Below are 12,616 nucleotides of genomic sequence, written 5' to 3'. Positions count from 1 at the left end.
CGTAGGACGTCGTCGGCTGCCCCTGGCCACAACCCCCGGCCCGAAGTGGGGACGCGGGAAAACCTCTCAGGGCCAGTGATGGCGGGTTTGACTCCCGACCTCGACGTACCCTGACACACACCCCTGCCCCCCAATAATAAGACTATAATTCCTATTAAATATAACAGCTGGAATCCCGGCTTGTGTTCACAAAAATGCCGTGTATTTAGCCTATGCTAGGCACCAGACCGCGGACGCTCAGTACTGGCAAAAAAGGAAATGCCCTGCCCTCATAGCACTGCCATTTTAATTGGAATAGTAGTGACAATGGTCAAGGGAGAAAATAAAGTGTCATCATCGCCACGGGGATGGTTAATCTCATGTGCGCACTGCGTGGGGCCTCGGCAACCACAAACATTATTCCAGATGTGGCCAGGAAGGTATTTTTCAGAAGAGATTAACACTGAAATTGGTCCACTTTGCGTAAAGGAGATTGTCAATGCCGCGGCGTGGGTGGGCCTCGTCCATCAGTTGAAGGACTGGAGAGAAAAATGAGGTGCCCTAGAAAGAGGGAAGTGTTCCTCCAATGGACTTGGGACATCATCTCTTCCCTGTGTCTCCAGCCCAGAGTCCTTCCCTGACTTGCCTGCCTCACGGTCACAAGAGTCAACTCCTTAAAACGAAACTATATATGTAAAAATATTGAATATATACAAGCCTATTAATTTGTATATGTGTGTATACATATTATATATATATGTATACACATATATTTATATGTATGCACACATTGTAGTATATGTGTAAGTACTATATACAGTATACATACAAGCCTATATGTGTGTATATATTGTATACATGTATGTATGTGTATATATACAGTATACATATTATAAAGGTGAACATGCTGTTTCATAGAGATAGTGATAAAAAGAAGAAAAAAGTAACATATCAAAATGATAAAATCATTAGAGTTTGCTTAAACATCAACTCATTACTCTCAAAAGAGATAATGGTAAGGAAATACACATTTTACTATCTTTATGGTAGGAACTGTATTTTAGATAGTCAAATAGCTCTGAGGGTCACTGTTCTTAAAAATGAATTCTATCTCAAAAATGGAGAAGAAATGATCAAATTCAAATAACTTTTTGCAATCTATATTGAAATAATGGATTTAGGCAACAGTCATGATGGCTGTTACCATTGTACTAAGGTGGAATGCTAATGGGAAGAATTATAAAGAAGGAGTTATGTCATGACTGGAATGCAGTAATCAATCTTAGTATCAGAAGCAGGTTACCATGAAGGTAATTAAGCTTCAGCTTCAGGTTCCCTTATTTGCATATGTCACTTCCAAGCTCTGGGAGGGGCCAGAACAGTGTATGATGTTTGAAGAAATTAGTTAGGTTTTATGAATTTTAATTTTTGTGTCTGTAATTTCTTTACTATTCTAACTAAACATTTACATTTGTCACTTTTTTTGTAATTCTGTAGCCTTTTTGTTAAAGAAGAGACTTCAAATTGTAAAAGTTTCAGGCCTTAACTAATCTAGACTTATTCCTGATTAGAATCACTAGTCCTGAGACAAACAAACATACTATGCTTCTCCATGTTATGCAATTGAATCACCCAAAATTATGTACACAGTATTCTTTTTTAAAAAAAAATATTTATTTATTTATTTTTCGCTGTGTTGAGTCTTCATTTCTGGGCGAGGGCTTTCTCCAGTTGCGGCAAGCAGGGGCCACTCTTCATCGCGGTGTGTGCGCCTCTCACTGTCACCGCCTCTCCTGTTGTGGAGCACAGGCTCCAGACGCGTAGGCTCAGTAGCTGTGGCTCACGGGCCTAGTTGCTCCACAGCATGTGGGATCTTCCCAGACCAGGGCTCGAACCCGTCTCCCCTGCATTGGCAGGCAGATTCTCAACCACTGCACCACCAGGGAAGCCCTACACAGTATTCTTGACAAAAATTTTGAAGTTTAATATATTCAAACCTTTATATCTAACTAAAATACTGAGAAAATATGGAGAACAGGGAAAAAGTTAAACTACCTCATAAGGAAGCAATCAATAAAATCCAAAATTTGGAGTGTACTATAGAATAATTGCCTATATTTCTTTAAAATTTTAATAGAATTGAAAAAAAATTAAAATGGAGGATTTTGTGTGATTTTTTAAAAATTCTGATGTGATCAAAAACTGTGAAAATACATTTTTTAGAAGGTAAAGGAAATTGATTATGAATTGAATATTATTACATGACAATAAATAATTAAATTTGTAACAAGTGTTAATGTGATTGTGTTTATGTAAGAAATATTTTTATTACTATTTTTGAGATTCATATTAACTTTAAAGTTGTTTGGTTTAAAGAACAAATATTAGGGGATCGATTTAAAACATGTTTTTTTTAAGTTAGATGATGAATTCATAAGATTTATTGACCTTTCTTCTTTTGTAAATATTTGAAAATTTTTATAATTTAAAAATATTTGTTAAATTTCCCCATAAACATTCTGTTTACTTACACCATGACCAAGTGGGATTTATTCCTGGAATGCAAGGGTGGTTCAGCATATGAAAATCAATCAATGTAATATTCATACATCACATTAGCAGAAAAAACAAACCAAGCCAGAACAAAACACATGATCATCTCAATAGATTAAGAAAGAGCATTTGACAAAATTTAACACATTTCATGATAAAGACACTCTAAAAACTAGGAATAGAAGGAAATCACCTCAACATAATAAAGGCCGTATATGAAAAACTCATAGCTAACTTCATACTCAATGATAAAAGATTGAAAACTTTTTCTCTTAATATCAAGAACAAAACAAGAATGTTCTTTTTCAACACTTATATTCGACATAGTCCTGGAAGTCAACCTGGGCAGTTAGACAAGAAAAAGAAAGTTAAACGTTCCAAATCAGAAAGGAAGAATTAATCTTATCTCTGTTCACAGATGACATGACATTATATGTAGAAAACCAAAACAATTACACCCCCAAAAAGAGAAAAAACAGAACTAATAAATGAACTCAGCAAAGTTATAGGATACAAAATCAACAACGAAAATTAGTTGCATTTCTGTATGCTAATGATGATCAATCAAAAAGGAAATTAAGAAAACCATTCAATTTACAATAGCGTCAAAAAGAATAAAATACTTAGGAATAAACTTAACCAACTAGAAAAAATATTTACACTGAAATTAAAGAAACAAATTTTAAAAAGACACAAATAAATGGCGAGATGTCCCATATTCATTGATTGGGATATTCAATATTGTTAAAATGTCAACACTACCCAGAGTAAACTACAGATTCAATGCAATACCGATTAAAATCACAATGATTTTTTTTTGCAGAAATAGAAAAACCCATCCTAATGTTAACATAGAATTTAAAGGGACCTGAAGTAGTCAACTGGTTTTTAACAAGGATGCCAAGACTATTCAATGGGGAAAGAAACATCTTTTCAACAAGTGGTTTTGGGAGAAGTAGATGATCTACATGCATTAAGAAAGGAAGTTATGCTCGTAATATATATAAAAGTTAACTGAAAATGGATCAAAGACCTAAATGTAAAAGCTAAAACTATCAAACTCTTAGAAGAAAACATGGCAAAATTTCATGACATTGGATTTGATCATGCTTTATTGGATATGACACCGAAAGCTCAGGCAGCAAGAGAAAAAATAGATAAGTTGGACTTCATCAAAATTTAAAACTTTTGTGTATCCAAGGACACTATCAACAGAGTGAAGATGTAATCTACAGAATGGGAGAAAATATTTGCAAATCATATACTGCATAAGGGATTGATACCCAGAATACCAAAAGATGTCCTACACCTCAGCAATAAAAAGACAGGGCAGTCCAATTAAATATAAGGGAATTGAGTGGACATTTCTCCAAAGAGGATGTATGGGTAGTGCATGAGCATATGAGAGGATATTAAATATCACTAATCTTTAGGGAAATTCAGACTGAGAGCAGGATGGCATGTCACCTCACACACTTGGGATGGCTGTTGTTGAAACAAAACACAATGGCAGGTGTTGGCAAAGATACGCAGAAATTGGAGTCCTTGTGCTTTGCTGATGGGAATATGAAATGGTGCAGTGGCTCTGGAGGACTGTCTAGTCCTCAAAAATTGTACACCGATTGCCATGTCATCCAGCAGTTCCACTTCTGGGTATATACCCAAAAGAGGTTGGAGTAGGGACTTGAACAGCCACTTGTACACCTATGTTCTGGCAGCATTTTTAACAGCAGCCAGGAGGTGGGGGTAACCTAGGTGTCTATCCAAGGAAGAAAGGATAAACAGAATGTAGTTTATGCATACTGTTGACTATTGTTCAGACTTGAAAGGGAAGGAAATCCTGGCATGTGCTACAGCAAGGATGAACCTTGAAGATGTTATGCTAGAAGTAGGCCAGTCACAGAAGGATAAATGTTGCAACATCCCACTTGTGTGGGAATAGCTAGGGTGCTTAGGTTCATGGAGACAGATACTGTTACTTGGGGCTGTGGGGAGGAGGAAATTGGGAGTTGGTATCTAACGGGTATAGAATTTCAGTTGGGGAGCATGGAGAGGTTCTAGAGATGGATGGTGGTGATGGTTGCACAGCAATGTGGGTACGCTTAATGCCACAGAGCTGAAGTGATAAGAATTGTGGATTTTGCCACAATAGAAAAAAATGAAAAAGTAACTATTAATGAAATATTTTTTAATTAAAAATACACAAAAGATATATAAAAATACTGTGTTTACCAAAAGGCACGCATAACTTCATATTTATCCTTTCACAGTTACAAACTCAACCTTTCTCAGTAATTTCTGGTGGTAAATATGGATTGATGCTTTTCACACTCATTAATCAATAATGTAGACTCCTGTGGGGACCTCCTTGAATTTTCACATGTACAGTATTACATCAGAAACAAGCACTACTAAAAGAAAAAATGAGGAAGAAACAAAAATAAAATCTTCATCATCTGTCATGTATGCACTTACACTGGTAGCCAGCAAATTTTTCTTTAAAACTCCAAAGTGTAAATATTTTAGACTTTTCAGACCATACAGAGTTTTTTGTAACTACATAATTCTTCTGTTGTTGTATAAAGGCAGCCATAAACAATACATAAAGGAGTGGGCATGGCTGATTCCAAGAAAACTTTACCTACAGGAACAGTCATGGGCCAGCCCTGGGTAATTTGCTGACTGTAATCTTTACCATGTAGTAGTTTGATTGCCAAGAGCTCCAGCTTTTCTTTGGGCACTCAGCTGAAGCTAATGGCTAGAATAAATTTAACATAGGTATGCCTGTGAAGTGCACTGGGAGGCCTCCTCAGTAATTGTAGCACTTATGATTGGTGTTGGAATCATCCCAGGTTTATTCCTCTTCCATTATCTTTAAATTAAGAATTGCCATGTGATTTGCTTTGGCCAGTGAAATGTGAACAGAGTATTATGTGGATTTCCAATTGGAAAAATTGAAATACAGGTGCAACTTGCCATCTAACCTTTTGCCTACTGCAATGGTTGTAGAATTACGTGTCCAGAATGAGTCTGTATCACCCTAGATTCCTGAGTGACAGTTATAAGCAGAAAGCCCCTGCAGTACCACAATAGATATGCTTAATTGGCAAGAAATAAATTGTGACTGTGTTAATCCAGTGAGATTTTGTGATTGTAAATTATCACATCATAATTTAATCCATCCTGCTTGATAGTACACTATTTGATTAATAATTGTGTAATTTTAAATTTTCATTAATTGTAAATCATGATTTGCCAATATCTGAAGCAGCGATTAAAGGAGTTTTATGTGAAAGGGCATCGACAGACTTGTATCTGCATTGTAATTAGGGATTACAATGCATATTTTATAGTGCTGAAGAATTCTGGAAATCTACTATGTCTTTCTGAAGCTGACCTAAGTAGTATGACATAGGCTCTTTTAGCTCACAGCCCACATTTGATGTTTATTTGGAGTACCATAAATCTATATCAGTGCAATTTTTATAACTTCTGTTAAATCTTGACTATCAGTATGAAAATTAGAGATTACAATGAATATTTTATAATGCTGATTTTAATACTGAGGCATGTCAAAATAAAGTGATTTTCCTTTACACATAGAAGAAAATAAAGATGTCAGTCACATTCCTTCCCTCTGCCTATTGAGAAAGCTCATCCCAATTATAAAACATCATGCTTTTTATTATAGCTCTGTTTAACTGTATTTAAATAGAAAAACTCTAATGTATAAATTGATAAACATAACATGAATTCTAAAAATCAGGATCAAAGAATAAGTTGTATTGTGCATATTGCTAATTCATGTAGTTCATTTCATTATAATGTATACCTGACTTTATAATATTGAACTTATAACCCTTTATCATGAACATTTTAAAAATAAAATCCAAATATCTACAGCATGCCAGTTGGGTCTCTGAATTTTATGTACCTGATCATTCTGATACACAGCATTTGCACCTTAGTTTAATGTGCAAACAGCGCTGAGAGCATCTTATTCCATATTCCTTGCCACAGGTATAGACAAATGATGACAAGCTGTGAATCTAAAAACTGTCTTCAACGGTCTACTAGAACAGGTTGAATATTGAGAGTGAAAACATTTACTGATAAAATTTCTAACTCATGCCGTATTGGGGAATGGATGACAGAGGGAACGGACTCCTGGCAATCAGCACACACTAGAGAAAACATAAACAATGAATGTCTTTGCAACCTTTGTCACCTCCTATTTGCTTTACATTTGTCATTGGTGTTAGTGAATAGGAGCTGGGTTCCAAGAAATCTCTGCAGGTTTCTTCAACTTCTCTCGTCTCTGAGCTTCTACAACCAACACGTCTGCTTGAACCCAACAGCTGTGGTAAGTGTACATTTAGAGTCTTAAGGGAATCTGCAACTTGAGTGCAGGCAGCACCAAAGTAAAGATCCTACATGACTTTAATACATTTATACATTTTTAAAATCCCATTTTAGGTAAATTTGTCCCTGAGATCAGTGTATGTGAAATCTCAAGTAAAGCCTTAAACATGTGCTTGAGACACTGGTGTTTCACAGACTTCAAAGGCAACAGATGTGACAATCCAGGGTGAGTCATTCAGTGCCAATTTAGTCAGAGACTGGGAATATCAATGATGTTATGCTTTAATTCAAGTAAATATATTATCTGAGTTATTTTTTCTTAGCAAAGTATCTGTTCATTAATTTTTTACAGCGCTTTTATATAGTTTACTTTGGCTTTCATTTTACAGTCTCCACTCAGTTCCACAGTTACTTAGGTCAACACCATTTTCCCCAAAACGTCTTAAGTGAAATTATTTCATACTTGTAATACAGTTAGATGTTTTGTCACATTCTGTGTTCCATTGTGGATTCTCCAGAATATCTAAATGAATGTTTTTTTTAAATTATGTATATTAAGGTTCACTCTTCGTGCTGTAAATTTCTGTGGGTTTTAACAGATGCACAGTATCATGTATCCACTACTACAGTATCATACAGGGTAGTTTCACTACCCTAAACAATCCTCTGTACTTCACCTATTTAACACTTCTCAGTCTCCAAACACCTGGCAACCACTGACTTTTTAAAATTATCTCTATAGATTTGCCTTTTCCAGAGTGTCATACAATTTTTCATGATTCTTTTCAGACTGGCTCCTTTCATTTAGCAATATGCATTTATAATTTATCCATATCTTTTCATGTTTGGTACCACATTTCTTTTTCTCATGGAATGACATCTCATTGTTGGGATGTACCACAACTGTTTATTCACACCTGTTAAAAGGAGAACTTGGTTGCTTCTGATTTTTGACAATTATGAGTAAAGCTGCTATAAATATTTGCATGAAGTTGTCTTTTAGGATCTTTATCTTTGATTTTCTATAGTTTGAAAATGATACGCCTACATGTAATCTTTTGATATTTATTCTGTTGGATATTCTCTGAGCTTCCTGGATCTGTGATTTGGTGACTGACACTAATTTGGGGGAAATTCTCAGTTATTATTGTTTAAAATATTTCTTCTGTTATTTTCTATTGTCTCCTTGTAGTATTCTTATACGTGTATGTTACACCTTTTGTAGCTGTCCCACAGACCTTGGATATTCTAGAGATTCTTTCTTCTGTCATGTCTAGTCTACCAATAATCCCATCAAAGGCTTTCTTCCCATCTCTGTTGCAGTGTTTTGCATTTCTAGTGTTTCTTTTGGGTTCTTTCTTAGGATTTCCATCTCTTTGCTGACATTATCCGTCTGTTTTTGCATGCTGTTTATCCATTAGAGCTCTTAACATATTAATTATAGTTCTTTCAAAATCCTGGTATGATCATTCCCAATCCCTGTGATGTGTGGTTCCTTCTATCTCTTGTGTTTTCTTTGCCTTTTACTATGCCTTGTAATTTTTCTTGACAGCCAGATTTGAACAAAGAACTGCTGTAACCAGGCCATTAGTAATGTGGTGGTAAGGTGTGGGGGGAGGGGAAGTGTTCTATAATTCTGTAATCTCTAATAACTAGCTCTCAGTTGTTTAGTGGGCCAGTGCCTCTGGAACTTCACGAGTGTTTTTCAGTTTTTGTCTCTCTCCTTAGGTGAATGAGGATGGCTCAAGTGGGCTAGAGCTGTGTATTCCCCCTCTCCTATGTGGAAGGCTACAGCTGACTAGAGTTGGGTATTTCCCTTCTCCCAGGTGAGCTAGGCTCTGCTAATATCGCAGCCAATTAGACTCCGGTTAATTAATTTCTCCTGAGCGCTGGCCTTGTTAAGTAGAACAGCCTGCTCACTAGCGTATTTCAAAATGGTTCCTCTTCCCTTCCTGCTGCTGACAGCACAAGGGGATTTTTCTCGGACACTTTACTGTGAGAATCCAGTTGAGCTCCTGGAGGTAAAACTCACTAAAGTGTGGGTGCCCCACTATGACTGGGCTCCCCTGGAGTTTTTAAACGTCAGGATCGTCCACACTGAGCCTCCAGCAATTAGACAATTCAAGTTCAGGTTTTCCTGCTCCGGCACTGGTTCCCTTGCCAGTTTCTGCCCGCCAGACTCTGCTCAGGTGAGTCATGACTCTCTGTATTCACTTGTCTGACTTTCCAGTCCTGGAGACAGCAGTTTGCACTGTGTCCTCCCCCTCTGTTATGAATTCAAGAAGAGTTGTTGATTTTCCAGTCTGTTCAGTGTTTTACTGGTTGTTAGGACAGAGTGGTGACTTCCAAGCTTCTTTCATGTAAATCAAAAACCTGAAGTCTGCAGGGGTTTTGTGAATATGTTTTAAAATAAGTTGAGTAAACATCTAGGAGCATGGCTGCTGGATTGTGTGGTAAGAGTATGTTTAGCTTTGTAAGCAATTGCCAACTGTCTTCCAAAGTGGCTGAACCTTTTGCATTCTCGCCGTCAGTGAATGAGAGTTCCTGTTGCTCTGCATCCATGTCAGCAATTGGTATTGTTAAAATTTTGGATTTAAAATCTTTCTAATGGTTGTGTAGTGATACCTCTTTGTTGTTTTAATTTGCAGTTCCCTAATGACAAATAATTTTTGGCATATTCCCGTTTATTTGCCATCTGTATGTCCTTTTTGGTGAGGTATCCAGATATTTTGCCTTAATTTTTTTTTTTATTGTTGAGTTTTAAAATTTCTTTCTGTATTTTGCATACAATACCTTTATCAGACATGGGTTTTCCAAATAGCTTATCCCAATCTATGGCTTGTCTTTCTATTCCCTTAAAAGTTTACTTCAGAGCTTAGAAATTTTTAATTTTAAAAATCCAACCTACCAAGCTTTTCTTTCATGGAATGTGCTTTTGGTATTGCGTCTAAAAATGTGTCACCAAGTTCAAGGTCACATAGATTGTTCCTTACTTTACTTTCATACTGGTACACTTCAGCATCTTCTTATTTGCAAACTTCCTTTTTAAGCATTGCAATTCAGTAAAAGCCCCCAAACCTGAAGATTTTTAACCTCCTAATTATCTAATCTTTAATTATTGGTTTTTCAGTCTGAACATGATGTAATCAAAATATAAAGGACTTTCTACCACAGTAGTTCTATGTTTTTAAACACACTTAAGTTGTTTATAAAGCTTCTCTTCAAAGGCTTAAATATTGATATTTGAAGAGAGGTAGCAAAGAGAAAATTCACACTGCCATGTGGGAACTTTTATTTCATTATTTTGCTGTTCTAGTTTCCCATTAGTAAATTTCACTTTGGTAAATTTTTAAAACCACCACTTATTTTCTTTTCGAGTTTTATTAAGAAGTAATTGACATATATTACTGTATAAGTTTAAGGCACACAGCATGATGGTCTGAGTTACATGTATTCTGAAATGATTATCACAGTGGTTTCAGCTGATATCCATCATCTCATATAGCTACAATAAAAAGAAAAGAAATAATAAAAACATATTCTCATTGTGATAAGAACTCTTAGAATTTACTCTTTTAACAACTCTCTGATATATCATACAGCAGTGTTAACTGCTATTAATTTTTTAATAAACATCTCTGTTAATTGAGATAAAGTTTAACACATTCCTGGACACAAGGTGCTGACACAACTTGGAATCCATGTGTCTTTTACATTAACTCTCATTTCCAAAGAAATTTAACATATGAAAATTCTTATACATTTTGGGTTTGATGTTTTTTAATACATTATAGATAAATAGACATAATAGATAAGTTTTGATAAAAATTGAAGAATCAAAGAAACCAGTGTATTCAGCACCCTAGAAACCTCAAACCCAAAGGAAATAGTAAACATGATCACAAAAGGAAATAATATGGAAGGAAAGCATAGGCTTTTATAAGTTGTCCTAGAATCATCTTCTCTTACATTATAAATTTAATGACTTTAAACTCATTTAATCTATATGTATTTAGTCAGCTTTTTTCAGTGATTATAGAACAATCTCTTAAATGATTTATGATTAAAATTGACTAATCTGGATAGGAAATTCTCTTTATATAATAAAAAAGTTCCATGTGAAATACTCTATTTAAATTAAGAGGAACAATTATGGAAAATTCCTACCATGTAGTGACCTGGCACAATGAAAGTACTCAAATATGTTTGCTGAATAAGTTATAAAATGATAATAAAAAGTTAGCAGAGCAAAAAAAGATGAATAAATTAGATCCACATTTTTGAGTCTAGATTGACAAGATTATTAATATTTGCTTAATATCATTAGGTACTTGCTGTGTTTCGAGCTTTATTCTAACTATTTTACATTAATTACTCCTCCCAACACCCTTATGAGATAGTTGTACTTTATAAGAGCTTTGCCACTTCTAATAAATGTTTGCTTTCTATTTGATTCATATGTATTTCTAAGTTTGACTACAAGCCTATCCATATTTAAGATACTCATACCCATTGCATTGAATTAAAGGATTTGGGTGGCTAATCAAGGACAAGACATATGCTAGGGGGTGGCAGTAGCACACAAGGAGCTGCATTGTGGGCAGCACTTGGACAGGATGCATGTGAGGGGAGATCCCTCACAGCAGGAGACCTCTTAGACACAGCAGCCTAGGTCCACCATCCATAAAGGGAAGAGGACAAATAAATGACTGGGGAAGAGAGCTGGAGAGGAGGCTTAAGTATCTAGGTGGTGCCTGGGTCAGAGAGCTTTCAAAGCCAGCAGGGACTTGGGATCTTTAAAGGGCCATGGTTTACCTTATTTATGGCTAGTAGATGTTGGGTGCAGTTTCTTGGGGTTTGCAGAGAAGACTGGCTTCTAAATGACTAAAAATAGGCCTATTGGGGCTATATTTAAAGCAATTGGATGTGTAAGAATTTGAGTTTAGCACCAGTAGGCTTTTGAGCTAACAGTCTAGACTGCTGTGATGAAGTAAAAACATGGGGGCCACAGTAAACAGGGGACATCTTTGGCTTATTTGTATAACACCTATAAAGTAATATCTATTCATTCTTAAATATACAAAATAAAACATACATATTGCCGATTTTAAGTTGCTTGGGGCATATACGTGTGTATATACATATAAATGTATATATTGCATGAGCTGTATTTTCAAGCACACGCACACACACACATGCACGCATAAACCCTAAAACTATTAAATATATGAAAAAAGCTTTCTACACGCACTATCAAGTTTTCCTTAGGGGATTTTTTCCTTGTGTCTTTAGGGTTTAGGCAGTGGTATTAGGCAACTAGGGATGTCATAACAAAATGCCACAGAGTGGATGACTTAAACAACAGAAATGTATTTTCTCACAGTTCTGGAGGCTAGAGGTCAAGGTGATGGCAAGTTTGGCTTCTCCCTGAGACCTCTCTCCTTGGCTTCCTGCCTTCTGTGTCTTCATATGACCTTTTATTTGGTTTCTCTTCTTCTAATAAGAACACCAGTCTTATTGGATTAGGGCCCCATCCTTATGATCTCATTTAACCTTAATTACCTCCGTAAAGTCCCTAGTTCCAAATGCAGGCACATTGGATGTTAGGACATCAATGTGTGGATTTAGGGGGGACATAATTCTGCCTATAAGTACACTGTACCTCTGGATTGCAATTTTGTATGATATATGTATTTAGATATAGAGCCAATAATATATGCCC

The sequence above is a fragment of the Grampus griseus genome (assembly GCF_964374135.1).
Source record: "Grampus griseus genome assembly, chromosome: 11".
NCBI lineage: Eukaryota > Metazoa > Chordata > Mammalia > Artiodactyla > Delphinidae > Grampus > Grampus griseus.
The sequence above is the reverse complement of the archived record's forward strand: the minus strand, read 5'-3'. Positions refer to the sequence as shown.